The 27,500-nt window shown below is 41.3% G+C and overlaps 25 non-coding genes across 25 annotated transcripts in view; all 25 read left to right on the top strand.

Moving 5' to 3' along the window:
• LOC132149948 (5S ribosomal RNA) overlaps nt 1-82 on the top strand; it is a 119-nt gene extending 37 nt beyond the window's left edge. Inside the window, exon 1 of the ribosomal RNA XR_009435202.1 lies at nt 1-82. This exon is cut by the window's left edge and continues 37 nt beyond it. This is a non-coding gene — a ribosomal RNA (5S ribosomal RNA).
• A 747-nt stretch (nt 83-829) lies between these two features.
• LOC132150896 (5S ribosomal RNA) lies at nt 830-948 on the top strand. The gene has a single exon (XR_009436071.1). It is a non-coding gene; the product is annotated as a 5S ribosomal RNA (ribosomal RNA).
• A 462-nt stretch (nt 949-1,410) lies between these two features.
• Nucleotides 1,411-1,529, top strand: LOC132150895 (5S ribosomal RNA). Its single transcript, XR_009436070.1, has one exon. It is a non-coding gene; the product is annotated as a 5S ribosomal RNA (ribosomal RNA).
• An 11,481-nt stretch (nt 1,530-13,010) lies between these two features.
• On the top strand, nt 13,011-13,129 carry LOC132150052 (5S ribosomal RNA). Its single transcript, XR_009435301.1, has one exon. It is a non-coding gene; the product is annotated as a 5S ribosomal RNA (ribosomal RNA).
• An 838-nt stretch (nt 13,130-13,967) lies between these two features.
• On the top strand, nt 13,968-14,086 carry LOC132150799 (5S ribosomal RNA). Its single transcript, XR_009435980.1, has one exon. It is a non-coding gene; the product is annotated as a 5S ribosomal RNA (ribosomal RNA).
• A 460-nt stretch (nt 14,087-14,546) lies between these two features.
• LOC132149865 (5S ribosomal RNA) lies at nt 14,547-14,665 on the top strand. The gene has a single exon (XR_009435125.1). It is a non-coding gene; the product is annotated as a 5S ribosomal RNA (ribosomal RNA).
• Nucleotides 14,666-15,128: 463 nt separating this feature from the next.
• On the top strand, nt 15,129-15,247 carry LOC132150178 (5S ribosomal RNA). Its single transcript, XR_009435420.1, has one exon. It is a non-coding gene; the product is annotated as a 5S ribosomal RNA (ribosomal RNA).
• A 604-nt stretch (nt 15,248-15,851) lies between these two features.
• LOC132150177 (5S ribosomal RNA) lies at nt 15,852-15,970 on the top strand. The gene has a single exon (XR_009435419.1). It is a non-coding gene; the product is annotated as a 5S ribosomal RNA (ribosomal RNA).
• A 604-nt stretch (nt 15,971-16,574) lies between these two features.
• Nucleotides 16,575-16,693, top strand: LOC132150893 (5S ribosomal RNA). The gene has a single exon (XR_009436069.1). It is a non-coding gene; the product is annotated as a 5S ribosomal RNA (ribosomal RNA).
• Nucleotides 16,694-17,155: 462 nt separating this feature from the next.
• LOC132150909 (5S ribosomal RNA) lies at nt 17,156-17,274 on the top strand. The gene has a single exon (XR_009436084.1). It is a non-coding gene; the product is annotated as a 5S ribosomal RNA (ribosomal RNA).
• A 463-nt stretch (nt 17,275-17,737) lies between these two features.
• LOC132150176 (5S ribosomal RNA) lies at nt 17,738-17,856 on the top strand. The gene has a single exon (XR_009435418.1). It is a non-coding gene; the product is annotated as a 5S ribosomal RNA (ribosomal RNA).
• Nucleotides 17,857-18,460: 604 nt separating this feature from the next.
• On the top strand, nt 18,461-18,579 carry LOC132150891 (5S ribosomal RNA). Its single transcript, XR_009436067.1, has one exon. It is a non-coding gene; the product is annotated as a 5S ribosomal RNA (ribosomal RNA).
• Nucleotides 18,580-19,042: 463 nt separating this feature from the next.
• LOC132150261 (5S ribosomal RNA) lies at nt 19,043-19,161 on the top strand. Its single transcript, XR_009435498.1, has one exon. It is a non-coding gene; the product is annotated as a 5S ribosomal RNA (ribosomal RNA).
• Nucleotides 19,162-19,624: 463 nt separating this feature from the next.
• Nucleotides 19,625-19,743, top strand: LOC132150908 (5S ribosomal RNA). The gene has a single exon (XR_009436083.1). It is a non-coding gene; the product is annotated as a 5S ribosomal RNA (ribosomal RNA).
• Nucleotides 19,744-20,206: 463 nt separating this feature from the next.
• Nucleotides 20,207-20,325, top strand: LOC132150175 (5S ribosomal RNA). Its single transcript, XR_009435417.1, has one exon. It is a non-coding gene; the product is annotated as a 5S ribosomal RNA (ribosomal RNA).
• Nucleotides 20,326-20,929: 604 nt separating this feature from the next.
• LOC132150890 (5S ribosomal RNA) lies at nt 20,930-21,048 on the top strand. Its single transcript, XR_009436066.1, has one exon. It is a non-coding gene; the product is annotated as a 5S ribosomal RNA (ribosomal RNA).
• A 462-nt stretch (nt 21,049-21,510) lies between these two features.
• LOC132150260 (5S ribosomal RNA) lies at nt 21,511-21,629 on the top strand. Its single transcript, XR_009435497.1, has one exon. It is a non-coding gene; the product is annotated as a 5S ribosomal RNA (ribosomal RNA).
• A 463-nt stretch (nt 21,630-22,092) lies between these two features.
• On the top strand, nt 22,093-22,211 carry LOC132150173 (5S ribosomal RNA). The gene has a single exon (XR_009435416.1). It is a non-coding gene; the product is annotated as a 5S ribosomal RNA (ribosomal RNA).
• Nucleotides 22,212-22,671: 460 nt separating this feature from the next.
• On the top strand, nt 22,672-22,790 carry LOC132150172 (5S ribosomal RNA). Its single transcript, XR_009435415.1, has one exon. It is a non-coding gene; the product is annotated as a 5S ribosomal RNA (ribosomal RNA).
• Nucleotides 22,791-23,394: 604 nt separating this feature from the next.
• On the top strand, nt 23,395-23,513 carry LOC132150889 (5S ribosomal RNA). Its single transcript, XR_009436065.1, has one exon. It is a non-coding gene; the product is annotated as a 5S ribosomal RNA (ribosomal RNA).
• A 985-nt stretch (nt 23,514-24,498) lies between these two features.
• On the top strand, nt 24,499-24,617 carry LOC132149911 (5S ribosomal RNA). The gene has a single exon (XR_009435167.1). It is a non-coding gene; the product is annotated as a 5S ribosomal RNA (ribosomal RNA).
• A 461-nt stretch (nt 24,618-25,078) lies between these two features.
• LOC132149864 (5S ribosomal RNA) lies at nt 25,079-25,197 on the top strand. Its single transcript, XR_009435124.1, has one exon. It is a non-coding gene; the product is annotated as a 5S ribosomal RNA (ribosomal RNA).
• A 460-nt stretch (nt 25,198-25,657) lies between these two features.
• Nucleotides 25,658-25,776, top strand: LOC132150171 (5S ribosomal RNA). Its single transcript, XR_009435414.1, has one exon. It is a non-coding gene; the product is annotated as a 5S ribosomal RNA (ribosomal RNA).
• A 460-nt stretch (nt 25,777-26,236) lies between these two features.
• LOC132150170 (5S ribosomal RNA) lies at nt 26,237-26,355 on the top strand. Its single transcript, XR_009435413.1, has one exon. It is a non-coding gene; the product is annotated as a 5S ribosomal RNA (ribosomal RNA).
• A 604-nt stretch (nt 26,356-26,959) lies between these two features.
• LOC132150888 (5S ribosomal RNA) lies at nt 26,960-27,078 on the top strand. Its single transcript, XR_009436064.1, has one exon. It is a non-coding gene; the product is annotated as a 5S ribosomal RNA (ribosomal RNA).
• The last annotated feature ends 422 nt before the right edge of the window (nt 27,079-27,500 follow it).

Genomic DNA, 27,500 nt, shown 5'->3' with positions numbered 1-27,500 from the left:
TCTGATCTCGGAAGCTAAGCAGGTTTGGGCCTGGTTAGTACTTGGATGGGAGACCGCCTGGGAATACCAGGTGCTGTAAGCTTTTGGGTTTCGTTCCCTACTTATATAAAGCACTGGCGATTATAGTGGCTGATCTTTAAATAGCCCTCTCTTTGCAGCCTCCTTCGCTTATGGCCATACCATCCTGGCTATGCCTGATCTCAACTGACCTCCAAATCTAAGCAGGTTTGGGCCAGGTTAGTACTTTTGGATTTTTTCAGTAATTATCTAATAGGCCTGGTTAGTACTTTTGGAAATTTTCACTAATTGTCCAATAATCTTGCAAAAAAAAAAAAAAGAGTCAATGCCCGATCTCAGAATGTAAGCAGGTTTGGGCCAGGTTAGTACTTTTTTGGATTTTTTCAGTAATTATCTAATACGCCTAGTTAGTACTTTTGGAAATTTTCATTAATTGTCCAATAATCTTGCAAAAAAAATAATAAAAAGAGTCAATGCCCGATCTCAGAATGTAAGCAGGTTTGGGCCAGGTTAGTACTTTTGGATTTTTTCAGTAATTATCTAATAGGCCTGGTTAGTACTTTTGGAAATTTTCACTAATTGTCCAATAATCTTGCAAAAAAAAAAAGAGTCAATGCCCGATCTCAGAATGTAAGCAGGTTTGGGCCAGGTTAGTACTTTTGGATTTTTTCAGTAATTATCTAATAGGCCTGGTTAGTACTTTTGGGAATACCAGGTGCTGTAAGCTTTTGGGTCTCCTTCCCTATATATATAGTGCACTGGCGATTATAGTGGCGGATCTTTAAATAGCCCTCTCTTTGCAGCCTCCTTCGCTTACGGCCATACCAACCTGGCTATGCCCGATCTCGTCTGATCTCGGAAGCTAAGCAGGTTTGGGCCTGGTTAGTACTTGGATGGGAGACCGCCTGGGAATACCAGGTGCTGTAAGCTTTTGGGTTTCCTTCCCTACTTATATAAAGCACTGGCGATTATAGTGGCTGATCTTTAAATAGCCCTCTCTTTGCAGCCTCCTTCGCTTATGGCCATACCATCCTGGCTATGCCTGATCTCAACTGATCTCCAAATCTAAGCAGGTTTGGGCCAGGTTAGTACTTTTGGATTTTTTCAGTAATTATCTAATTGGCCTGGTTAGTACTTTTGGAAATTTTCACTAATTGTCCAATAATCTTGCAAAAAAAAAAAAAAAAAGAGTCAATGCCCGATCTCAGAATGTAATCAGGTTTGGGCCAGGTTAGTACTTTTGGATATTTTCAGTAATTATCTAATAGGCCTGGTTAGTACTTTTGGGAATACCAGGTGCTGTAAGCTTTTGGGTTTCCTTCCCTACTTATATAATGCACTGGCGATTATAGTGGCTGATCTTTAAATAGCCCTCTCTTTGCAGCCTCCTTTGCTTACGGCCATACCAACCTGGCTATGCCCGATCTCGTCTGATCTCGGAAGCTAAGCAGGTTTGGGCCTGGTTAGTACTTGGATGGGAGACCGCCTGGGAATACCAGGTGCTGTAAGCTTTTGGGTTTCCTTCCCTACTTATATAAAGCACTGGCGATTATAGTGGTTTGTTTTATGTAAAATGGATAGATTAATGGCAACTGACATGGATTTGACACGAGGAACACGGAGGCAAGCAGAAAATGGACTGGGTTATCGACAAAGAGAAAAGGATTACAATGAAATAACTGATAAGAGGATTTACACAAAAGAAGCGACTGTGGTGGTGGATTTGTCGGAGGTAAAAGACGGGAGAGCAGAGGATATTATAAAAGCACTAACAGAAAAGATTGAAGTAACAAGAATTTTAGCAATACGACCTAAGCAGATGAGGGAATATGAGATTACATTGGAGCATGAAGAGGACACTGAGAAACTGGTTGATGGACTAACCATTAAAGGTAAAATTTGTGAAATTAAAAAGTTACACAATAGAGACTTTGTTGTCTCGTTCATGCATTTGCCTGCATACATGAATGACCATGAGATTTTAAATAAGCTTGAAGGATGGGGAGTAAGACCCATTTCTCAAATAAGGAGGAGATTCTACTCGGGCACCCATATAGAAGATGGAACGAGGTTCTTAAGAGTGCGTTTTCCAAAGGAAGTGGCTTCTTTACCATACAGCACAAGGATGGAGACCGAGGGAGGTCCTCAATACTTTAGGGTGATACACAGTAAGCAGGTGAAGACCTGTAGACTGTGTATGAGCCCTGAACATATAATGAAGGACTGTCCGGACTTCAAATGTCACAAATGCGAGGAAAGAGGCCATTTCGCAAGAGACTGTACTGCGATGAGGTGCCCAGACTGTAAAATGACTTTGGACAAATGTGAATGTTGGATGGACAATGAGCAACAGGAAAAGGATCAAGTGAGCGGGCAGATGCATGAGAATGATAATGAGGAGGAGCAACAGGAGGACGCAGAAAAATCCAAGGAAAAGAACATAGGAAATGGACATGAATTAACAACATCAACACAGGAAGAGGAAGAGACATGGACACCAATGCAGATAACGGCGAGTATACAGAATATACTAGACAAAGTGGAGGAGCAGGAAGGAGTCAACGAAGAAGGGGAGCTAGACATTGAGAGTGGAAACATCACGGATGGTGGGAGCACGGGGGCATCGAACAAAAGAAGAAGAGTGAAAAAGGTAACACCAAATATTGAAAAAGCAAGGAAAAGAGTGGTGAAGGAAGTGTTTACAGAAAATCAGGACAGTGGTGGACTTTTAGAAGAGGGAGAAGATATGGACTAATAAGATGGGGATTTTATCGTTTTTGTTTTACTTTATGGTGTTGAAAATTGTGTCCTTTAATGCAAGAGGATTATTGAATGTTTTGAAATTTGAAAAGATGAAAGAGTTGTGTAAAAATGATGATATGATTTTATTGCAAGAAACTAACTGGAAAGGAAATGTAATGGAAGATTTTAAAAGAAGGTGGGATGGGGAAATATTTTTTAGTAACGGGGAGAAAAGTTTGGGAGGAGGAGTGGCTATTTTGATTAAAAAAGGGAAAGCTACTATGACAAATCAAATCTATGATGATAAAAAAGGGAAATGTATTGCAGTAGAAATTGATTTTGAGGATGAAAAATTTATTGTAGTAAATGTGCATGCACCAAATGAGGAAAAGGATAAGAAAATGTATTTTAATGTTTTAAGAGACATAATAGAGAAATGGAAAAGGGTGGTGGTTGCAGGGGATTTTAATACTGTTTTTAGCAAAATAGACATGGCTAATGGGATGGTTTTTAGGACGGACGGTGGAAGGAAGGAACTTAAATTATTGATGGAAGAAAAAAATATGATTGATGTTTGGAGAGAAAGAAATGGAAAAAAGAGAGAATATTCCAGAAAACAGTTAGTTGGGAATTTTATGTGCCAAACTAGGATAGATTATTTTCTGAGCACAAGAAATTTGGATTGTTTTATTGATGATGTACTTTATAAAGAAACAACTTTAAGTGATCATAAAATGGTTTTAATGAGGATGGATTTTAAAAGGGAAACGAAAGGGCCTGGGGTATGGATTTTAAATACAGAAATCTTAAATCATGAAAGTTTTAAAAATGGGATAGAGAATTTATTAGATGAGGAAAAAAAAGATGCAATGTATTTAGAAGATAAAAGACAATGGTCGGAAAATTTGAAATTTAAAATAAAGAAATATTCAATTAATTTCTGTAATATACTGCAAAGGGTGAAAAGGACAAAGGAAAAAGAAATAAGAAGAATGTTAAAAGAAGAGTTAAACAAAAATGAAGTAAATGTGCAAAAAGTGTTTGAAATGGAGGAGAAGCTTAAAAAAATGGAGGAAGACAAATGCAAGGGAGCGATGTTGAGAAGTAAAGCTAAATACACAATAGAGGGGGAAAAATGTAACCGATTCTTTTTTAATCTCGAAAAAAGTAGGGGAAAAGCTGAAATGATCAAAGAGCTTAAAAACAGAGATGGCCAGTCGGTTTTTAATACAGGAGAGATTTTAAAAGAAATAGAGACTTTTTATGAAAAGCTTTTTAAATCAGAAGGGGTGGAGGAGGAGAAGGGAAATGTTTTGTTGCAAAGAATAACTAGGAAAGTAGGAGAAGAAGATAAAATAGACTGTGAAAAGGAGATAGAAACGGAAGAAATTATACAAGCTATAAACTCCCTAAGAGTAAAAAAGAGTCCAGGAATAGATGGTATTGGAAGTGAATTTTACAAAGTTTTTAAAGAAAAACTCAGTGTGATTTTAAAGGGGATTTATGATCATATTTTTAGGAAAGAAGGAGTCAATCCAAGAATGGGGTTAGGTTTAATGAAAATAATTTATAAGAAACAAGGTGATAAAACAAATTTGAAGAATTTTAGACCCATCACAATGCTAAATACTGATTTTAAGATTTTAGCTAAAGTTTTAGCTAACAGATTGAAGAATGTAATGCCAAGTATAATTGAAACTAATCAAGCATATGGTGTAAAAGGGAGGGACATAGCAGACATTACAAGTAGCATAAGAGACATAATAGGTTATATAAAAGAAAAGGAAAAGAAAGCATATGTTATAAGGTTGGATTTTGAAAAAGCATTTGATAGAGTGGAGCATAAATTCTTATTTTCTGTTTTAAAGAAGTTCGGTTTTGGGGAAAATTTTATTAAATGGATTGCAATTTTATACAAGGATATCTTAACGAAAGTAAAATGTAATGGATTTTTAAGTCAACCTTTTAAAGTTTTAAGGTCTATAAGGCAGGGGTGTCCGTTATCAGGCACAGCTTTATTCTTTGGTGGCAGAACCTTTAGGACTTTTAATAAATAAGGAGGAAGGAATAAAAGGAATAAAAATGGAAGAGGAAGGGGAATTTAAGAAAATCTTTCAATACGCAGATGATACAACAATTGTGGTGGAAAATATGGAAAGCGTTAAAAAGGTTATGGAAAAAATTAAATACTATTGTGATGGGACGGGTGCAAAAATCAATGAAGAAAAAACTGTGTATATGAAATTTGGAGGGGTGGTGGATTTAGCAGGGGTGTTTAAGTTCATGGAGGTACAGGAAATAAAGATTTTAGGGGTGGTGTTAGCAAAGAATGAAAAAGTGGCAGTAGATAATATGTGGGAAGGGATAGTAGGTGGAATGGAGAGAAGGTTGATTTTTTGGAGGAACATGTTTTTAAGTTTGAGGGGGAAAATATTAATTGTGAATTTGTTAATGTTGTCTAAAATGTGGTATGTTTTACATGTGATGCCATTGCCAAACTGGGTTTTAAAAAGGATAAAGAAATGTGTTTTAGAGTTTTTATGGGATAAAAAGCCTCCAAGGATTGCTTATTTTACATTAATAGGGCAGCTGGATGAGGGAGGGATGGGTTTAGTGGATGTGGAACAAAAAATGAAAAGTATGAGGGTGAAAGTTGTTAAAAAATATCTGGATAGGACAAACAAAGCTGAATGGAAAAAAATGATGGGTTTTTATCTAAATAAATGTGGGAATTTTAAATTTGGGGATAATATTTTATGGATGAAACTCAAAAATTGGATGCTAGAGGGTATACCAGGATTTTATCAGGAAGTTTTAAGTGCTTAAGAGGTTGATTTTAATCCGAGGGGGAGGAAAGTTGTTTTAAATCAACCTCTGTTTCTTTTTTTTTTTCCAACTTTATTTATTGAGTGGATTTTACATTTTTTCCCAACACCAGGTGACAGATATATAGGTAACAATAAACATTACAAAATGGGACCAAAGTGACACCTGGACCCGGTCCCCTCCCCACCCCACCCCACAAACTAACCCAACACAGGCCAAAAACGAAGACAAACACACGAATCCGAGCATACCAACAGACATTCATCAGAACAGACACACACACAAAAAAAGGGTAAGTAAATTAAATAAATAAGTAGGGATTCAAACCTCCAAATCAGGGGACAGATTGAGAGAATTAACCCGCCCCAGGAAAGGGCTCCACGTGCCCAGAAATGCTGAGGTAGCGCCTTTCAAAGAGGATCTGAGCTTTTCCAACCTCAGATTGCCAAGCACTTCTATAATCCAACGATCATGTGTGGGGGGGCGGGGAAGCTTCCAGTTGAGCAGAATCAGCCTTCGGGCTAGCAACGATGTAAATGCCAGGGCTCGCTTCAGCGCAACAGGGAGGTCAGTGTCTGGGGAAATGCCAAAAATGGCTGACAAAGGGCTGGGAGGGATCGTGTGTTCGTAGGCTCTACTCAAGGTGTCAAAAAAGTTAGTCCAAAAAGTTGTCAGTATAGGGCAGGACCAAAACATATGCGTATGATTGGCAGGGGACTGGTTACATCTATTACAGGCGTCTCGGACATTAGGGTATATTTTGGACAATTTTGCATTTGTGTAATGAACTCTATGAAGGATCTTACATTGGATTAGACCATGACGGGCACATATGGAAGAAGAATGAACCATAACCTGAGCATGGCCCCACTGTTCGTCCGTAATAGCCATGTTCAGGTCGCCCTCCCACGCAGCTTTGGAAAGGGCACCAGGGTTTGCAGAGGTCGATCCCAGTAACTGGTACAATACGGAAATGCATTTTTTACTATTGGGATCTATCGCCAAAAGGGAGTCAGTCAATGTTTCGGGGGGGCGGTTTGGAAAGTGGGGAAATGTTTTCTTAACAAAATCTCTAATCTGAAAAAAGCGGAAGAGATGTGATTTTGGCAAGTTGTGAAGAGATGAGAGCTCTGTGAAGGATGCAAATATGCCATCCTTGTATAGGTCCTTAACACTAGTGATACCATTACTATGCCAGGCCCTGAATGCCAAATCTGATCTTGAGGGGGTAAAGACATGATTTTGGAGCAGTGGTGTCAGGATGGAGGGACCCTGCAAACCTAAGCACTTCCTAATCTGACTCCAGATCTTGAGTGAGAGGGATACAATCGGGCACGAGCCTGCAGGTCCTGAAGGCAAAGGGAGTTGGGAGCATAGGACAGACCGCAACGGGAAGCGTGCGCTTGATCGCTCCAAATGTACCCAGGCAGGAGGAGAGGGGTCCCCACTCATCCAGTATAAAAGTTTTTGCATGTTAGCTGCCCAATAATATCGTCTAAAATTAGGGAGGGCCAGGCCCCCCTCGGACTTAGGGGACTGTAAGATCGTTTTGCGGATCCTGGCAGGTTTGCCGCCCCAAAGAAATTTAGATATCACTGAATCCAGTTTGTCAAAAAAAGATTTGGAGATGAGTACAGGGATGTGCTGGAACAGATAAAGGAATTTGGGGAGGGTAACCATCTTGATCAAATTTGCCCGGCCTACGAGGGAGAGTGGCAGGACCGCCCATCGGTCGAAATCACTTACAGTTTTTGCGACCAGAGGTACGAAATTTTTACAGAACAATTCAGACGCGGTCGTTGTAATATGAACCCCCAAGTAGATAAATCCGTCGTTACTCCACCTAAATGCCGATAACGAGCGTGGGAGCTGCTTTGCCAGAGAATTTATCGCCAAAAGCTCACTTTTCTGGTAGTTGAGTTTATATCCGGAGTATGTACCAAACCGTTCCAAAACATTTAAAATGACAGGGAGTGAGATGACAGGGTTAGAGATATACAGGAGCAGGTCGTCGGCATATAGTGAAACTTTATGAGTTACGCCAAATCGTGTGATGCCCTTGAAGCCTTCCTCCGCACGGAGCCAGATGGCTAGAGGTTCTATTGCTATGGCGAATAAGAGTGGAGACGGGACAGCCCTGTCTAGTGCCTCTCCGAAGTGGGAAAGGAGGGGATAACACGTCATTAGTTTGAACAGAAGCTGTCGGGGATGAGTATAATAATCTGACCCATAAGATAAAGTTCTCACCCAGACCGAACCTATCCATTGCCGCGTACAGATATCCCCACTCGACCCTGTCGAATGCCTTTTCGGCATCGAGGGACACCACAATTTCCGGAATATTATTATTTGATGAGTGAATAATGTCGAGTAGCCGTCTCGTGTTATGGAAAGACTGTCGGCCCGGCATAAACCCTGTCTGATCTGGCAAGATAATGGAGGGCATTAACCTTTGAAGACGGAGTGCAAGAATCTTTGCGAGAATCTTGAGATCTACGTTGAGAAGCGAGATTGGCCTGTAGCTGCCACAGAGCAGGGGGTCTTTCCCTTTCTTAAGAATTAGGGAGATGGTGGCTTTAGACAGGGTATCCGGAAGGCGACGCTGATGAAAAGCCTCGTTGTACATATCTTTTAGGGCTGGTGCGAGAAAAGCGGAAAAAGTCTTGTAATACTCTACAGTGAAGCCATCCTGCCCCGGGGATTTACTGCTCTGTAGGGAATTAATGGCTCCCTGAACCTCAGCAGTGGTTATAAGGGCACCTAGGTCTTTCACTGATTCTGCGTCCACTTGGGGGAAAGTCAAATCGTTAGGCGTCTCGTCCGCAATAGGGGGGCAACCAGAGGTATATAGGTCAGCGTAAAATTCAGCAAACATTTTATTAATAATAACAGGATCAGTGTGCAACTCGCCTGAGCTGGCTCTAATGGCAGGAATAAGCCGTGAGGTTGCTTCAGCTCTAGCCTGATGAGCCAGAAGCTTCCCCGCTTTATCCCCCAATTCAAAAAAACGCTGTCTAGATTTGAGCAAATGGAGCCTGGCTTTGTTATCAGATAGGAGATCAAAGTCTGTCTGAAGTCTAAGACGCTCTCTGTGAAGGATAGGGTCTGGGTTAACCGCATATTCGTCATCAATGCTCTTAATTTTCTGTAACAGGTCTAACGTTTGTGACGCTTCAACTCGTTTTGAGTTAGACACAAATGAGATAAGCTGTCCTCGAATATAAGCTTTCAAAGCCTCCCAAATTACACCTCTGTTTATATCTGGCAAGTCATTCAGCTCAAAAAAAAGAGTTATCTGGGAGTGTATAAATTGCTTATAGGAATCTTCCGCTAATAAAGAAGAGTTAAACCTCCACTGTCTGAAGGGGCTGGCGTGAGTACGAAAGTGTAAGTCAAGGGAGGTAGGAGCATGGTCCGATATTGCGATACTGTGGTAGTCACTGGACTTAATCATGGAGAGCAGTCTGTCATCTAGAAGGAAGAAATCTATGCGTGTGTAGGTGTGGTGCACATGAGAAAAGAAAGAGAATGTCTTGGTCATGGGAGAAGTGTGCCTCCATGGGTCGGAAGAGGCCCAGTCGTTTGGCGAAGTCGTGTAAAATTTTGGCAGATTTGCTTACAGAGTGCGGTTTATTTGATGATCTGTCTAGTATGGGGTCTTGAACCAGATTAAAATCCCCGCCTATAATTATATGATGATTATCAATGTTTGGTAACGACGTGAATAGTTTGGATATGAATGAACAGTCATCCCAGTTAGGACCATAAACGCTGGCCAAGATGACGGGTGTATTTTGTAATTTGCCAGTGACGATAACAAATCGACCATTAAGGTCTGATACCACTTTACCTGGTTCAAACATGACGTTTTTACGAATCATAATGCCGGTGCCTCTGGCCCTTTCGTTAAATCTGGAGTGAAAAACATGGTCAACCCAACCCCTTTTTAGTCGTGTCACCTCCCTGTTGCGCAGGTGGGTCTCCTGAATAAAAAACACATCACCTTTGAGTTGTTGTAAGTGGGTCATTATCTTATCGCTCTTAGTGGGGCCACCCACCCCCCGCACATTCCATGAGATAAATCTAATTATATTGTTCATGCTTGACATATCTTATTGATATTCCTTGAGAAGGCGGAGCAGGATTTGGGGGTGAAGGAGAGAAAGAGAGAAATAAGGGAAAGAGAGAAAGAAAAAAAAAAAAAAAAAAAAAAAGGGGGGGGGGGGGCACACCGGATGACAACCACATACATAAACACACACAAACAACCCTCTGGCCTGGAAAACCCCAATAACAAGCAATATTTTCAGTGTCCATTGCACAGCGGTGTGTCTATTACACTTCCGCATGAATTCCTAGTGTCCCCAACTCCCATGTGCAACAAAATAGTCCAGTGACAGAACATTACCAAAACAAACCGAAACTCGTCATTCAAACAGCATCTTTCTCCATAGTCCGCCAACACAACTTAACAAGAATGCTAATGTAAACCATAAAATCGAACTCAGACATTGACCGTGAAAGAAAATAAATAGGTAAGTAAAAGTAAATAAAATAGGCTGCAAAAAGCATAGACAGTATGGCAAAAAGATGTGGCTCGTGCATACGGTCGTGCGCGCGCACACATAGTTAAGGAATCACCGCAGCCAAACAAAAATATTAACATCAACCATAAAGTCGAACACAAACATTGCCAAAGAAAGATAATAAATAAATGGGTAAATAAAAGTAAATAAAAAAAAGTGAGCTCTAGATTAAGAGAGAATTACATGTATATGCATACATACACACCTATGCACACATATACACACACACACAAACGTAGTAATATGTTGCAAAAGAATGTAGCGCGTGTATACTCACACCACCATACACACACGGTCGCGTGCACGCACATGTAAAGTTGCATTTCCACCCCCACATCTCTATAGTCGCATAAGCATAGCTGGTAACATTAGCTGTTTATGGCTAAAAGTCCTAGAGCAGTCTTACCAGCTCAATAAACGATAAAGCAAGTGGGTTGTCGTGTCTTAGCCATCCAGTAAGTTAGTTAAAAGTAGACCACTTCCGAGGGACCTCAATTTACAGTAGCCCTTGGAAAAGGAGTGAAGCTGGCACAGTAAACCACCAGTCGTGTAGGTCTAGCTCCGCCGTCTCAAAGCCAAGCAAGTTACGTTACCCGTCCTCCGTGGGTCCCGCGCTGCTTTGACGTTGAGAAGCGATGAAGTCCTGAGCAGCTTTCGGGGAAGGGAGGTGGCGTCGCGGCCCGGTTTCGGGCCTGATGAACAGCCTGGCTGGGAAAAGGAGAGTCGGTTTAAGGCCCAGGTCGTATAGCTGTTTCATCACGGCCCGGTATTCAGAGCGTTGTTCTGCCACTTCAGGTGAGTAATCCTCGAAGATGTGGATCTGAGAGCCCCTGTAGTTTAATCTGCCCCGTAAACGTCGAGCTTCACGCACAACCAACTCCCGCTCTTGAAACTTAAGGAAGCGAATGATGACGGGCCGGGCTTTGCCGCCAGGCCCCGGCTTTGGAGCTAGGGTGCGGTGGGCTCGGTCAAGTTCAGGGGTAGAGTTCAATATTTGATCGCCAAGAATCTCCACCAAAACCTGAGAGAAAAAAGCCGTGGGGTGGGCGCCTTCGATGTTCTCTGGAAGGCCCACTATCCTTATGTTGTTTCTTCTAGAGCGGCCTTCCAGGTCAACAAGCTTAGACTGTAGCTTAGCGTTCGCTTCAGACATTGCGGTCAGCTCTGCTTCCATGGCCTTCATGTCTTGGCTCGTGGAGTCTGCAAATGTCTCCAAAGACGAGAGACGCTGTTGGTGGTCGAGTAAGGTATTCTGGAATTTATCAACCCGCTCCTCGAGTTTGGAGAACGCAGTGTTAAATTCCGCCTGGAACTTTGTCATAAGAGAAACCTCGTGTTTAGCTAGCATATCTGCTAGCGCGGGTAGCACGGTGTTCGGAGGGTCGTTCTCTCCTTTCTGGTCCCCTTTTTTCGATCTACTGGTTATTCTCTCAAAGCGGCGATGCACTGTCGAATATATTTAAACGTTGGGGATCGTTTTTAACACTTTAGCTGGACTGTAATAAAAGTTATAAACGTAGAGGTTGGGAGCAGGGCAGAAACGCGACTCACTCCGTCATTTCCTACACCGGAACCCTCTCAACCTCTGTTTCTGAATGGAAAGATAAAGCTACAAGAGCAGGATATCTATTTTAAAAAATGGATGAAGGTGGGAATTTTAAAAATACGAGATGTTTTATGGGAATATAAAGAGGGATTTTTACCATTGCAGGTCATTATAGATGCTATGGAAGAGGAGAAGGAGGATTTTAATATGTCAGGTTTAAGAAGACGATATGAGGATGTAAAAAAGGCAATCCCAAGGCAATGGCTGGATGAAATAAGCAAAGGGGGGAGAAGCGAAAACAAAATGGATATGTTTTTCAAATGGAAAGATAAGTGGTTTGACTTAAATTTGGGAACTGTTGGAATGTTTTACTGTTTTTTTAGAAATTCTGTTTTTAAAAAACCTATTGCTAATGTATTTTGGATGAGGCATTTTAATGAAGTCAAAAACAAAGATATTTGGAAGATCCTAAAATGGCAATGTTTGGATGTGGAACTAGAATGTTTGGATTATTTTATAAGACACAATGTGGTTTTAACTGAAATGCGATTGTGTGCAATGCTAAAAGAAAAAATGCACAGTGCAAAGTATGTAAAAATGCTGATGAAGGTATTTTACACTTGTTTTTATATTGTGAAAAACTGACCCCTTTTTTTAAAGAACTAAAAGAGACAATTAATGCTTTGAGGGATAATAAGGGGGATTTGAACTGGGAGATGAATTTTATGTTAGGAATGAACGAGAATAATGCAAATAAGAAACTAATTAATTTATTATTAATTTTGGCAAAAAAGGCAATTTGGAAAAGAAGAAATGTGGCTAAAAACAGGGACTTTATTTTAAATTTGTGGTTACTGTTTAAAGGGATGGTGGGAGACTATGTTCAAATGTTGTATAATTATTTTATATTTGAAAACAAGGTGGGAAATTTTTACAAAATATTTACAAAAGATGTTGTGTGGATTCTTGGGCAAATGCATATTGCCATGCCTGAAAAGGATGTTTTTTAGTTTTTTTTCTAATGTTTATTTGATTGCATGTAAAATTTATGCTTACTAAATAAAAATAAAAGCTATGCCTGAAAAAAAAAAAAAAAAAAAAAAAAAAAAAGCTATGCCCGATCTCGTCTGATCTCGGAAGCTAAGCAGGTTTGGGCCTGGTTAGTACTTGGATGGGAGACCGCCTGGGAATACCAGGTGCTGTAAGCTTTTGGGTTTCCTTCCCTACTTATATAATGCACTGGCGATTATAGTGGCTGATCTTTAAATAGCCCTCTCTTGGCAGCCTCCTTCGCTTACGGCCATACCAACCTGGCTATTCCCGATCTCGTCTGATCTCGGAAGCTAAGCAGGTTTGGGCCTGGTTAGTACTTGAATGGGAGACTGCCTGGGAATACCAGGTGCTGTAAGCTTTTGGGTTTCCTTCCCTACTTATATAAAGCACTGGCGATTATAGTGGCTGATCTTTAAATAGCCCTCTCTTTGCAGCCTCCTTCGCTTATGGCCATACCATCCTGGCTATGCCCGATCTCAACTGATCTCCAAATCTAAGCAGGTTTGGGCCAGGTTAGTACTTTTGGATTTTTTCAGTAATTATCTAATAGGCCTGGTTAGTACTTTTGGAAATTTTCACTAATTGTCCAATAATCTTGCAAAAAAAAAAAAAAAGAGTCAATGCCCGATCTCAGAATGTAAGCAGGTTTGGGCCAGGTTAGTACTTTTGGATTTTTTCAGTAATTATCTAATAGGCCTGGTTAGTACTTTTGGGAATACCAGGTGCTGTAAGCTTTTGGGTTTCCTTCCCTACTTATATAATGCACTGGCGATTATAGTGGCTGATCTTTAAATAGCCCTCTCTTTGCAGCCTCCTTTGCTTATGGCCATACCATCCTGGCTATGCCTGATCTCAACTGATCTCCAAATCTAAGCAGGTTTGGGCCAGGTTAGTACTTTTGGATTTTTTCATTAATTATCTAATAGGCCTGGTTAGTACTTTTGGAAATTTTCACTAATTGTCCAATAATCTTGCAAAAAAAAAAAAAAAAAAAGTCAATGCCCGATCTCAGAATGTAAGCAGGTTTGGGCCAGGTTAGTACTTTTGGATTTTTTCAGTAATTATCTAATAGGCTTGGTTAGTACTTTTGGGAATACCAGGTGCTGTAAGCTTTTGGGTTTCCTTCCCTACTTATATAATGCACTGGCGATTATAGTGGCTGATCTTTAAATAGCCCTCTCTTTGCAGCCTCCTTCGCTTACGGCCATACCAACCTGGCTATGCCCGATCTCGTCTGATCTCGGAAACTAAGCAGGTTTGGGCCTGGTTAGTACTTGGATGGGAGACCGCCTGGGAATACCAGGTGCTGTAAGCTTTTGGGTTTCCTTCCCTACTTATATAAAGCACTGGCGATTATAGTGGCTGATCTTTAAATAGCCCTCTCTTTGCAGCCTCCTTCGCTTATGGCCATACCATCCTGGCTATGCCTGATCTCAACTGATCTCCAAATCTAAGCAGGTTTGGGCCAGGTTAGTACTTTTGGATTTTTTCAGTAATTATCTAATAGGCCTGGTTAGTACTTTTGGAAATTTTCACTAATTGTCCAATAATCTTGCAAAAAAAAAAAAAAAGAGTCAATGCCCGATCTCAGAATGTAAGCAGGTTTAGGCCAGGTTAGTACTTTTGGATTTTTTCAGTAATTATCTAATAGGCCTGGTTAGTACTTTTGGGAATACCAGGTGCTGTAAGCTTTTGGGTTTCCTTCCCTACTTATATAATGCACTGGCGATTATAGTGGCTGATCTTTAAATAGCCCTCTCTTTGCAGCCTCCTTCGCTTACGGCCATACCAACCTGGCTATGCCCGATCTCGTCTGATCTCGGAAGCTAAGCAGGTTTGGTCCTGGTTAGTACTTGGATGGGAGACCGCCTGGGAATACCAGGTGCTGTAAGCTTTTGGGTTTCCTTCCCTACTTATATAAAGCACTGGCGATTATAGTGGCTGATCTTTAAATAGCCCTCTCTTTGCAGCCTCCTTCGCTTATGGCCATACCATCCTGGCTATGCCCGATCTCAACTGATCTCCAAATCTAAGAAGGTTTGGGCCAGGTTAGTACTTTTGGATTTTTTCAGTAATTATCTAATAGGCCTGGTTAGTACTTTTGGAAATTTTCACTAATTGTCCAATAATCTTGCAAAAAAAAAAAAAAAAAAGAGTCAATGCCCGATCTCAGAATGTAAGCAGGTTTGGGCCAGGTTAGTACTTTTGGATTTTTTCAGTAATTATCTAATAGGCCTGGTTAGTACTTTTGGGAATACCAGGTGCTGTAAGCTTTTGGGTTTCCTTCCCTACTTATATAAAGCACTGGCGATTATAGTGGCTGATCTTTAAATAGCCCTCTCTTTGCAGCCTCCATCGCTTACGGCCATACCAACCTGGCTATGCCCGATCTCGTCTGATCTCGGAAGGTAAGCAGGTTTGGGCCTGGTTAGTACTTGGATGGGAGACCGCCTGGGAATACCAGGTGCTGTAAGATTTTGGGTTTCCTTCCCTACTTATATAAAGCACTGGCGATTATAGTGGCTGATCTTTAAATAGCCCTCTCTTTGCAGCCTCCTTCGCTTATGGCCATACCATCCTGGCTATGCCCGATCTCAACTGATCTCCAAATCTAAGCAGGTTTGGGCCAGGTTAGTACTTTTGGATTTTTTCAGTAATTATCTAATAGGCCTGGTTAGTACTTTTGGAAATTTTCACTAATTGTCCAATAATCTTGCAAAAAAAAAAAAAAAGAGTCAATGCCCGATCTCAGAATGTAAGCAGGTTTGGGCCAGGTTAGTACTTTTGGATTTTTTCAGTAATTATCTAATAGGCCTGGTTAGTACTTTTGGAAATTTTCACTAATTGTCCAATAATCTTGCAAAAAATAAAAAATAGAGTCAATGCCCGATCTCAGAATGTAAGCAGGTTTGGGCCAGGTTAGTACTTTTGGATTTTTTCAGTAATTATCTAAAAGGCCTGGTTAGTACTTTTGGGAATACCAGGTGCTGTAAGCTTTTGGGTTTCCTTCCCTACTTATATAAAGCACTGGCGATTATAGTGGCTGATCTTTAAATAGCCCTCTCTTTGCAGCCTCCATCGCTTACGGCCATACCAACCTGGCTATGCCCGATCTCGTCTGATCTCGGAAGGTAAGCAGGTTTGGGCCTGGTTAGTACTTGGATGGGAGACCGCCTGGGAATACCAGGTGCTGTAAGATTTTGGGTTTCCTTCCCTACTTATATAAAGCACTGGCGATTATAGTGGCTGATCTTTAAATAGCCCTCTCTTTGCAGCCTCCTTCGCTTATGGCCATACCATCCTGGCTATGCCCGATCTCAACTGATCTCCAAATCTAAGCAGGTTTGGGCCAGGTTAGTACTTTTGGATTTTTTCAGTAATTATCTAATAGGGCTGGTTAGTACTTTTGGAAATTTTCACTAATTGTCCAATAATCTTGCAAAAAAAAAAAAAAAGAGTCAATGCCCGATCTCAGAATGTAAGCAGGTTTGGGCCAGGTTAGTACTTTTGGATTTTTTCAGTAATTATCTAATAGGCCTGGTTAGTACTTTTGGAAATTTTCACTAATTGTCCAATAATCTTGCAAAAAATAAAAAATAGAGTCAATGCCCGATCTCAGAATGTAAGCAGGTTTGGGCCAGGTTAGTACTTTTGGATTTTTTCAGTAATTATCTAAAAGGCCTGGTTAGTACTTTTGGGAATACCAGGTGCTGTAAGCTTTTGGGTTTCCTTCCCTACTTATATAATGCACTGGTGATTATAGTGGCTGATCTTTAAATAGCCCTCTCTTTGCAGCCTCCATCGCTTACGGCCATACCAACCTGGCTATGCCCGATCTCGTCTGATCTCGGAAGCTAAGCAGGTTTGGGCCTGGTTAGTACTTGGATGGGAGACCGCCTGGGAATACCAGGTGCTGTAAGCTTTTGGTTTCCTTCCCTACTTATATAAAGCACTGGCGATTATAGTGGCTGATCTTTAAATAGCCCTCTCTTTGCAGCCTCCTTCGCTTATGGCCATACCATCCTGGCTATGCCCGATCTCAACTGATCTCCAAATCTAAGAAGGTTTGGGCCAGGTTAGTACTTTTGGATTTTTTCAGTAATTATCTAATAGGCCTGGTTAGTACTTTTGGAAATTTTCACTAATTGTCCAATAATCTTGCAAAAAAAAAAAAAAAAAAGAGTCAATGCCCGATCTCAGAATGTAAGCAGGTTTGGGCCAGGTTAGTACTTTTGGATTTTTTCAGTAATTATCTAATAGGCCTGGTTAGTACTTTTGGGAATACCAGGTGCTGTAAGCTTTTGGGTTTCCTTCCCTACTTATATAAAGCACTGGCGATTATAGTGGCTGATCTTTAAATAGCCCTCTCTTTGCAGCCTCCATCGCTTACGGCCATACCAACCTGGCTATGCCCGATCTCGTCTGATCTCGGAAGATAAGCAGGTTTGGGCCTGGTTAGTACTTGGATGGGAGACCGCCTGGGAATACCAGGTGCTGTAAGCTTTTGGGTTTCCTTCCCTACTTATATAAAGCACTGGCGATTATAGTGGCTGATCTTTAAATAGCCCTCTCTTTGCAGCCTCCTTCGCTTATGGCCATACCATCCTGGCTATGCCCGATCTCAACTGATCTCCAAATCTAAGAAGGTTTGGGCCAGGTTAGTACTTTTGGATTTTTTCAGTAATTATCTAATAGGCCTGGTTAGTACTTTTGGAAATTTTCACTAATTGTCCAATAATCTTGCAAAAAAAAAAAAAAAAAAGAGTCAATGCCCGATCTCAGAATGTAAGCAGGTTTGGGCCAGGTTAGTACTTTTGGATTTTTTCAGTAATTATCTAATAGGCCTGGTTAGTACTTTTGGGAATACCAGGTGCTGTAAGCTTTTGGGTTTCCTTCCCTACTTATATAAAGCACTGGCGATTATAGTGGCTGATCTTTAAATAGCCCTCTCTTTGCAGCCTCCATCGCTTACGGCCATACCAACCTGGCTATGCCCGATCTCGTCTGATCTCGGAAGGTAAGCAGGTTTGGGCCTGGTTAGTACTTGGATGGGAGACCGCCTGGGAATACCAGGTGCTGTAAGATTTTGGGTTTCCTTCCCTACTTATATAAAGCACTGGCGATTATAGTGGCTGATCTTTAAATAGCCCTCTCTTTGCAGCCTCCTTCGCTTATGGCCATACCATCCTGGCTATGCCCGATCTCAACTGATCTCCAAATCTAAGCAGGTTTGGGCCAGGTTAGTACTTTTGGATTTTTTCAGTAATTATCTAATAGGCCTGGTTAGTACTTTTTGAAATTTTCACTAATTGTCCAATAATCTTGCAAAAAAAAAAAAAAAGAGTCAATGCCCGATCTCAGAATGTAAGCAGGTTTGGGCCAGGTTAGTACTTTTGGATTTTTTCAGTAATTATCTAATAGGCCTGGTTAGTACTTTTGGAAATTTTCACTAATTGTCCAATAATCTTGCAAAAAATAAAAAATAGAGTCAATGCCCGATCTCAGAATGTAAGCAGGTTTGGGCCAGGTTAGTACTTTTGGATTTTTTCAGTAATTATCTAAAAGGCCTGGTTAGTACTTTTGGGAATACCAGGTGCTGTAAGCTTTTGGGTTTCCTTCCCTACTTATATAATGCACTGGTGATTATAGTGGCTGATCTTTAAATAGCCCTCTCTTTGCAGCCTCCATCGCTTACGGCCATACCAACCTGGCTATGCCCGATCTCGTCTGATCTCGGAAGCTAAGCAGGTTTGGGCCTGGTTAGTACTTGGATGGGAGACCGCCTGGGAATACCAGGTGCTGTAAGCTTTTGGTTTCCTTCCCTACTTATATAAAGCACTGGCGATTATAGTGGCTGATCTTTAAATAGCCCTCTCTTTGCAGCCTCCTTCGCTTCTGGCCATACCATCCTGGCTATGCCCGATCTCAACTGATCTCCAAATCTAAGCAGGTTTGGGCCAGGTTAGTACTTTTGGATTTTTTCAGTAATTATCTAATAGGCCTGGTTAGTACTTTAGGAAATTTTCACTAATTGTCCAATAATCTTGAAAAAAAAAAAAAAAAAAAAGAGTCAATGCCCGATCTCAAAATGTAAGCAGGTTTGGGCCAGGTTAGTACTTTTGGATTTTTTCAGTAATTATCTAATAGGCCTGGTTAGTACTTTTGGGAATACCAGGTGCTGTAAGCTTTTGGGTTTCCTTCCCTACTTATATAAAGCACTGGCGATTATAGTGGCTGATCTTTAAATAGCCCTCTCTTTGCAGCCTCCATCACTTACGGCCATACCAACCTGGCTATGCCCGATCTTGTCTGATCTCGGAAGCTAAGCAGGTTTGGGCCTGGTTAGTACTTGGATGGGAGACCCCCTGGGAATACCAGGTGCTGTAAGCTTTTGGGTTTCCTTCCCTACTTATATAAAGCACTGGCGATTATAGTGGCTGATCTTTAAATAGCCCTCTCTTTGCAGCCTCCTTCGCTTATGGCCATACCATCCTGGCTATGCCCGATCTCAACTGATCTCCAAATCTAAGCAGGTTTGGGCCAGGTTAGTACTTTTGGATTTTTTCAGTAATTATCTAATAGGCCTGGTTAGTACTTTTGGAAATTTTCACTAATTGTCCAATAATCTTGCAAAAAAAAAAAAAAAAAAGAGTCAATGCCCGATCTCAGAATGTAAGCAGGTTTGGGCCAGGTTAGTACTTTTGGATTTTTTCAGTAATTATCTAATAGGCCTGGTTAGTACTTTTGGGAATACCAGGTGCTGTAAGCTTTTGGGTTTCCTTCCCTACTTATATAAAGCACTGGCGATTATAGTGGCTGATCTTTAAATAGCCCTCTCTTTGCAGCCTCCATCGCTTACGGCCATACCAACCTGGCTATGCCCGATCTCGTCTGATCTCGGAAGATAAGCAGGTTTGGGCCTGGTTAGTACTTGGATGGGAGACCGCCTGGGAATACCAGGTGCTGTAAGCTTTTGGGTTTCCTTCCCTACTTATATAAAGCACTGGCGATTATAGTGGCTGATCTTTAAATAGCCCTCTCTTTGCAGCCTCCTTCGCTTATGGCCATACCATCCTGGCTATGCCCGATCTCAACTGATCTCCAAATCTAAGAAGGTTTGGGCCAGGTTAGTACTTTTGGATTTTTTCAGTAATTATCTAATAGGCCTGGTTAGTACTTTTGGAAATTTTCACTAATTGTCCAATAATCTTGCAAAAAAAAAAAAAAAAAAGAGTCAATGCCCGATCTCAGAATGTAAGCAGGTTTGGGCCAGGTTAGTACTTTTGGATTTTTTCAGTAATTATCTAATAGGCCTGGTTAGTACTTTTGGGAATACCAGGTGCTGTAAGCTTTTGGGTTTCCTTCCCTACTTATATAAAGCACTGGCGATTATAGTGGCTGATCTTTAAATAGCCCTCTCTTTGCAGCCTCCATCGCTTACGGCCATACCAACCTGGCTATGCCCGATCTCGTCTGATCTCGGAAGGTAAGCAGGTTTGGGCCTGGTTAGTACTTGGATGGGAGACCGCCTGGGAATACCAGGTGCTGTAAGATTTTGGGTTTCCTTCCCTACTTATATAAAGCACTGGCGATTATAGTGGCTGATCTTTAAATAGCCCTCTCTTTGCAGCCTCCTTCGCTTATGGCCATACCATCCTGGCTATGCCCGATCTCAACTGATCTCCAAATCTAAGCAGGTTTGGGCCAGGTTAGTACTTTTGGATTTTTTCAGTAATTATCTAATAGGCCTGGTTAGTACTTTTTGAAATTTTCACTAATTGTCCAATAATCTTGCAAAAAAAAAAAAAAAGAGTCAATGCCCGATCTCAGAATGTAAGCAGGTTTGGGCCAGGTTAGTACTTTTGGATTTTTTCAGTAATTATCTAATAGGCCTGGTTAGTACTTTTGGAAATTTTCACTAATTGTCCAATAATCTTGCAAAAAATAAAAAATAGAGTCAATGCCCGATCTCAGAATGTAAGCAGGTTTGGGCCAGGTTAGTACTTTTGGATTTTTTCAGTAATTATCTAAAAGGCCTGGTTAGTACTTTTGGGAATACCAGGTGCTGTAAGCTTTTGGGTTTCCTTCCCTACTTATATAATGCACTGGTGATTATAGTGGCTGATCTTTAAATAGCCCTCTCTTTGCAGCCTCCATCGCTTACGGCCATACCAACCTGGCTATGCCCGATCTCGTCTGATCTCGGAAGCTAAGCAGGTTTGGGCCTGGTTAGTACTTGGATGGGAGACCGCCTGGGAATACCAGGTGCTGTAAGCTTTTGGTTTCCTTCCCTACTTATATAAAGCACTGGCGATTATAGTGGCTGATCTTTAAATAGCCCTCTCTTTGCAGCCTCCTTCGCTTATGGCCATACCATCCTGGCTATGCCCGATCTCAACTGATCTCCAAATCTAAGCAGGTTTGGGCCAGGTTAGTACTTTTGGATTTTTTCAGTAATTATCTAATAGGCCTGGTTAGTACTTTAGGAAATTTTCACTAATTGTCCAATAATCTTGAAAAAAAAAAAAAAAAAAAGAGTCAATGCCCGATCTCAAAATGTAAGCAGGTTTGGGCCAGGTTAGTACTTTTGGATTTTTTCAGTAATTATCTAATAGGCCTGGTTAGTACTTTTGGGAATACCAGGTGCTGTAAGCTTTTGGGTTTCCTTCCCTACTTATATAAAGCACTGGCGATTATAGTGGCTGATCTTTAAATAGCCCTCTCTTTGCAGCCTCCATCACTTACGGCCATACCAACCTGGCTATGCCCGATCTTGTCTGATCTCGGAAGCTAAGCAGGTTTGGGCCTGGTTAGTACTTGGATGGGAGACCCCCTGGGAATACCAGGTGCTGTAAGCTTTTGGGTTTCCTTCCCTACTTATATAAAGCACTGGCGATTATAGTGGCTGATCTTTAAATAGCCCTCTCTTTGCAGCCTCCTTCGCTTATGGCCATACCATCCTGGCTATGCCCGATCTCAACTGATCTCCAAATCTAAGCAGGTTTGGGCCAGGTTAGTACTTTTGGATTTTTTCAGTAATTATCTAATAGGCCTGGTTAGTACTTTTGGAAATTTTCACTAATTGTCCAATAATCTTGCAAAAAAAAAAAAAAAAAGGAGTCAATGCCCGATCTCAGAATGTAAGCAGGTTTGGGCCAGGTTAGTACTTTTGGATTTTTTCAGTAATTATCTAATAGGCCTGGTTAGTACTTTTGGGAATACCAGGTGCTGTAAGCTTTTGGGTTTCCTTCCCTACTTATATAAAGCACTGGCGATTATAGTGGCTGATCTTTAAATAGCCCTCTCTTTGCAGCCTCCATCGCTTACGGCCATACCAACCTGGCTATGCCCGATCTCGTCTGATCTCGGAAGGTAAGCAGGTTTGGGCCTGGTTAGTACTTGGATGGGAGACCGCCTGGGAATACCAGGTGCTGTAAGATTTTGGGTTTCCTTCCCTACTTATATAAAGCACTGGCGATTATAGTGGCTGATCTTTAAATAGCCCTCTCTTTGCAGCCTCCTTCGCTTATGGCCATACCATCCTGGCTATGCCCGATCTCAACTGATCTCCAAATCTAAGCAGGTTTGGGCCAGGTTAGTACTTTTGGATTTTTTCAGTAATTATCTAATAGGCCTGGTTAGTACTTTTGGAAATTTTCACTAATTGTCCAATAATCTTGCAAAAAAAAAAAAAAAGAGTCAATGCCCGATCTCAGAATGTAAGCAGGTTTGGGCCAGGTTAGTACTTTTGGATTTTTTCAGTAATTATCTAATAGGCCTGGTTAGTACTTTTGGGAATACCAGGTGCTGTAAGCTTTTGGGTTTCCTTCCCTACTTATATAAAGCACTGGCGATTATAGTGGCTGATCTTTAAATAGCCCTCTCTTTGCAGCCTCCATCGCTTACGGCCATACCAACCTGGCTATGCCCGATCTCGTCTGATCTCGGAAGGTAAGCAGGTTTGGGCCTGGTTAGTACTTGGATGGGAGACCGCCTGGGAATACCAGGTGCTGTAAGATTTTGGGTTTCCTTCCCTACTTATATAAAGCACTGGCGATTATAGTGGCTGATCTTTAAATAGCCCTCTCTTTGCAGCCTCCTTCGCTTATGGCCATACCATCCTGGCTATGCCCGATCTCAACTGATCTCCAAATCTAAGCAGGTTTGGGCCAGGTTAGTACTTTTGGATTTTTTCAGTAATTATCTAATAGGCCTGGTTAGTACTTTTGGAAATTTTCACTAATTGTCCAATAATCTTGCAAAAAAAAAAAAAAAGAGTCAATGCCCGATCTCAGAATGTAAGCAGGTTTGGGCCAGGTTAGTACTTTTGGATTTTTTCAGTAATTATCTAATAGGCCTGGTTAGTACTTTTGGAAATTTTCACTAATTGTCCAATAATCTTGCAAAAAATAAAAAATAGAGTCAATGCCCGATCTCAGAATGTAAGCAGGTTTGGGCCAGGTTAGTACTTTTGGATTTTTTCAGTAATTATCTAAAAGGCCTGGTTAGTACTTTTGGGAATACCAGGTGCTGTAAGCTTTTGGGTTTCCTTCCCTACTTATATAATGCACTGGTGATTATAGTGGCTGATCTTTAAATAGCCCTCTCTTTGCAGCCTCCATCGCTTACGGCCATACCAACCTGGCTATGCCCGATCTCGTCTGATCTCGGAAGCTAAGCAGGTTTGGGCCTGGTTAGTACTTGGATGGGAGACCGCCTGGGAATACCAGGTGCTGTAAGCTTTTGGTTTCCTTCCCTACTTATATAAAGCACTGGCGATTATAGTGGCTGATCTTTAAATAGCCCTCTCTTTGCAGCCTCCTTCGCTTCTGGCCATACCATCCTGGCTATGCCCGATCTCAACTGATCTCCAAATCTAAGCAGGTTTGGGCCAGGTTAGTACTTTTGGATTTTTTCAGTAATTATCTAATAGGCCTGGTTAGTACTTTAGGAAATTTTCACTAATTGTCCAATAATCTTGAAAAAAAAAAAAAAAAAAAGAGTCAATGCCCGATCTCAAAATGTAAGCAGGTTTGGGCCAGGTTAGTACTTTTGGATTTTTTCAGTAATTATCTAATAGGCCTGGTTAGTACTTTTGGGAATACCAGGTGCTGTAAGCTTTTGGGTTTCCTTCCCTACTTATATAATGCACTGGCGATTATAGTGGCTGATCTTTAAATAGCCCTCTCTTTGCAGCCTCCTTTGCTTATGGCCATACCATCCTGGCTATGCCTGATCTCAACTGATCTCCAAATCTAAGCAGGTTTGGGCCAGGTTAGTACTTTTGGATTTTTTCATTAATTATCTAATAGGCCTGGTTAGTACTTTTGGAAATTTTAACTAATTGTCCAATAATCTTGCAAAAAAAAAAAAAAAAAAGAGTCAATGCCCGATCTCAGAATGTAAGCAGGTTTGGGACAGGTTAGTACTTTTGGATTTTTTCAGTAATTATCTAATAGGCCTGGTTAGTACTTTTGGAAATTTTCACTAATTGTCCAATAATCTTGCAAAAAAAAAAAAAAAGAGTCAATGCCCGATCTCAGAATGTAAGCAGGTTTGGGCCAGGTTAGTACTTTTGGATTTTTTCAGTAATTATCTAATAGGCTTGGTTAGTACTTTTGGGAATACCAGGTGCTGTAAGCTTTTGGGTTTCCTTCCCTACTTATATAATGCACTGGCGATTATAGTGGCTGATCTTTAAATAGCCCTCTCTTTGCAGCCTCCTTCGCTTACGGCCATACCAACCTGGCTATGCCCGATCTCGTCTGATCTCGGAAACTAAGCAGGTTTGGCCCTGGTTAGTACTTGGATGGGAGACCGCCTGGGAATACCAGGTGCTGTAAGCTTTTGGGTTTCCTTCCCTACTTATATAAAGCACTGGCGATTATAGTGGCTGATCTTTAAATAGCCCTCTCTTTGCAGCCTCCTTCGCTTATCGACATACCATCCTGGCTATGCCTGATCTCAACTGATCTCCAAATCTAAGCAGGTTTGGGCCAGGTTAGTACTTTTGGATTTTTTCAGTAATTATCTAATAGGCCTGGTTAGTACTTTTGGAAATTTTCACTAATTGTCCAATAATCTTGCAAAAAAAAAAAAAAAAGAGTCAATGCCCAATCTCAGAATGTAAGCAAGTTTGGGCCAGGTTAGTACTTTTGGATTTTTTCAGTAATTATCTAATAGGCCTGGTTAGTACTTTTGGGAATACCAGGTGCTGTAAGCTTTTGGGTTTCCTTCCCTACTTATATAATGCACTGGCGATTATAGTGGCTGATCTTTAAATAGCCCTCTCTGTGCAGCCTCCTTCGCTTACGGCCATACCAACCTGGCTATGCCCGATCTCGTCTGATCTCGGAAGCTAAGCAGGTTTGGTCCTGGTTAGTACTTGGATGGGAGACCGCCTGGGAATACCAGGTGCTGTAAGCTTTTGGGTTTCCTTCCCTACTTATATAAAGCACTGGCGATTATAGTGGCTGATCTTTAAATAGCCCTCTCTTTGCAGCCTCCTTCGCTTATGGCCATACCATCCTGGCTATGCCCGATCTCAACTGATCTCCAAATCTAAGCAGGTTTGGGCCAGGTTAGTACTTTTGGATTTTTTCAGTAATTATCTAATAGGCCTGGTTAGTACTTTTGGAAATTTTCACTAATTGTCCAATAATCTTGCAAAAAAAAAAAAAAAGAGTCAATGCCCGATCTCAGAATGTAAGCAGGTTTGGGCCAGGTTAGTACTTTTGGATTTTTTCAGTAATTATCTAATAGGCCTGGTAAGTACTTTTGGGAATACCAGGTGCTGTAAGCTTTTGGGTTTCCTTCCCTACTTATATAAAGCACTGGCGATTATAGTGGCTGATCTTTAAATAGCCCTCTCTTTGCAGCCTCCATCGCTTACGGCCATACCAACCTGGCTATGCCCGATCTCGTCTGATCTCGGAAGGTAAGCAGGTTTGGGCCTGGTTAGTACTTGGATGGGAGACCGCCTGGGAATACCAGGTGCTGTAAGATTTTGGGTTTCCTTCCCTACTTATATAAAGCACTGGCGATTATAGTGGCTGATCTTTAAATAGCCCTCTCTTTGCAGCCTCCTTCGCTTATGGCCATACCATCCTGGCTATGCCCGATCTCAACTGATCTCCAAATCTAAGCAGGTTTGGGCCAGGTTAGTACTTTTGGATTTTTTCAGTAATTATCTAATAGGCCTGGTTAGTACTTTTGGAAATTTTCACTAATTGTCCAATAATCTTGCAAAAAAAAAAAAAAAGAGTCAATGCCCGATCTCAGAATGTAAGCAGGTTTGGGCCAGGTTAGTACTTTTGGATTTTTTCAGTAATTATCTAATAGGCCTGGTTAGTACTTTTGGGAATACCAGGTGCTGTAAGCTTTTGGGTTTCCTTCCCTACTTATATAAAGCACTGGCGATTATAGTGGCTGATCTTTAAATAGCCCTCTCTTTGCAGCCTCCATCGCTTACGGCCATACCAACCTGGCTATGCCCGATCTCGTCTGATCTCGGAAGGTAAGCAGGTTTGGGCCTGGTTAGTACTTGGATGGGAGACCGCCTGGGAATACCAGGTGCTGTAAGATTTTGGGTTTCCTTCCCTACTTATATAAAGCACTGGCGATTATAGTGGCTGATCTTTAAATAGCCCTCTCTTTGCAGCCTCCTTCGCTTATGGCCATACCATCCTGGCTATGCCCGATCTCAACTGATCTCCAAATCTAAGCAGGTTTGGGCCAGGTTAGTACTTTTGGATTTTTTCAGTAATTATCTAATAGGCCTGGTTAGTACTTTTGGAAATTTTCACTAATTGTCCAATAATCTTGCAAAAAAAAAAAAAAAGAGTCAATGCCCGATCTCAGAATGTAAGCAGGTTTGGGCCAGGTTTGTACTTTTGGATTTTTTCAGTAATTATCTAATAGGCCTGGTTAGTACTTTTGGAAATTTTCACTAATTGTCCAATAATCTTGCAAAAAATAAAAAATAGAGTCAATGCCCGATCTCAGAATGTAAGCAGGTTTGGGCCAGGTTAGTACTTTTGGATTTTTTCAGTAATTATCTAAAAGGCCTGGTTAGTACTTTTGGGAATACCAGGTGCTGTAAGCTTTTGGGTTTCCTTCCCTACTTATATAATGCACTGGTGATTATAGTGGCTGATCTTTAAATAGCCCTCTCTTTGCAGCCTCCATCGCTTACGGCCATACCAACCTGGCTATGCCCGATCTCGTCTGATCTCGGAAGCTAAGCAGGTTTGGGCCTGGTTAGTACTTGGATGGGAGACCGCCTGGGAATACCAGGTGCTGTAAGCTTTTGGTTTCCTTCCCTACTTATATAAAGCACTGGCGATTATAGTGGCTGATCTTTAAATAGCCCTCTCTTTGCAGCCTCCTTCGCTTCTGGCCATACCATCCTGGCTATGCCCGATCTCAACTGATCTCCAAATCTAAGCAGGTTTGGGCCAGGTTAGTACTTTTGGATTTTTTCAGTAATTATCTAATAGGCCTGGTTAGTACTTTAGGAAATTTTCACTAATTGTCCAATAATCTTGAAAAAAAAAAAAAAAAAAAGAGTCAATGCCCGATCTCAAAATGTAAGCAGGTTTGGGCCAGGTTAGTACTTTTGGATTTTTTCAGTAATTATCTAATAGGCCTGGTTAGTACTTTTGGGAATACCAGGTGCTGTAAGCTTTTGGGTTTCCTTCCCTACTTATATAATGCACTGGCGATTATAG

The sequence above is a fragment of the Carassius carassius genome, chromosome 9, assembly GCF_963082965.1.
Source record: "Carassius carassius chromosome 9, fCarCar2.1, whole genome shotgun sequence".
Classification (NCBI taxonomy): Eukaryota; Metazoa; Chordata; class Actinopteri; order Cypriniformes; family Cyprinidae; genus Carassius; species Carassius carassius.
This window is presented reverse-complemented; position numbering and strand designations above follow the sequence as displayed.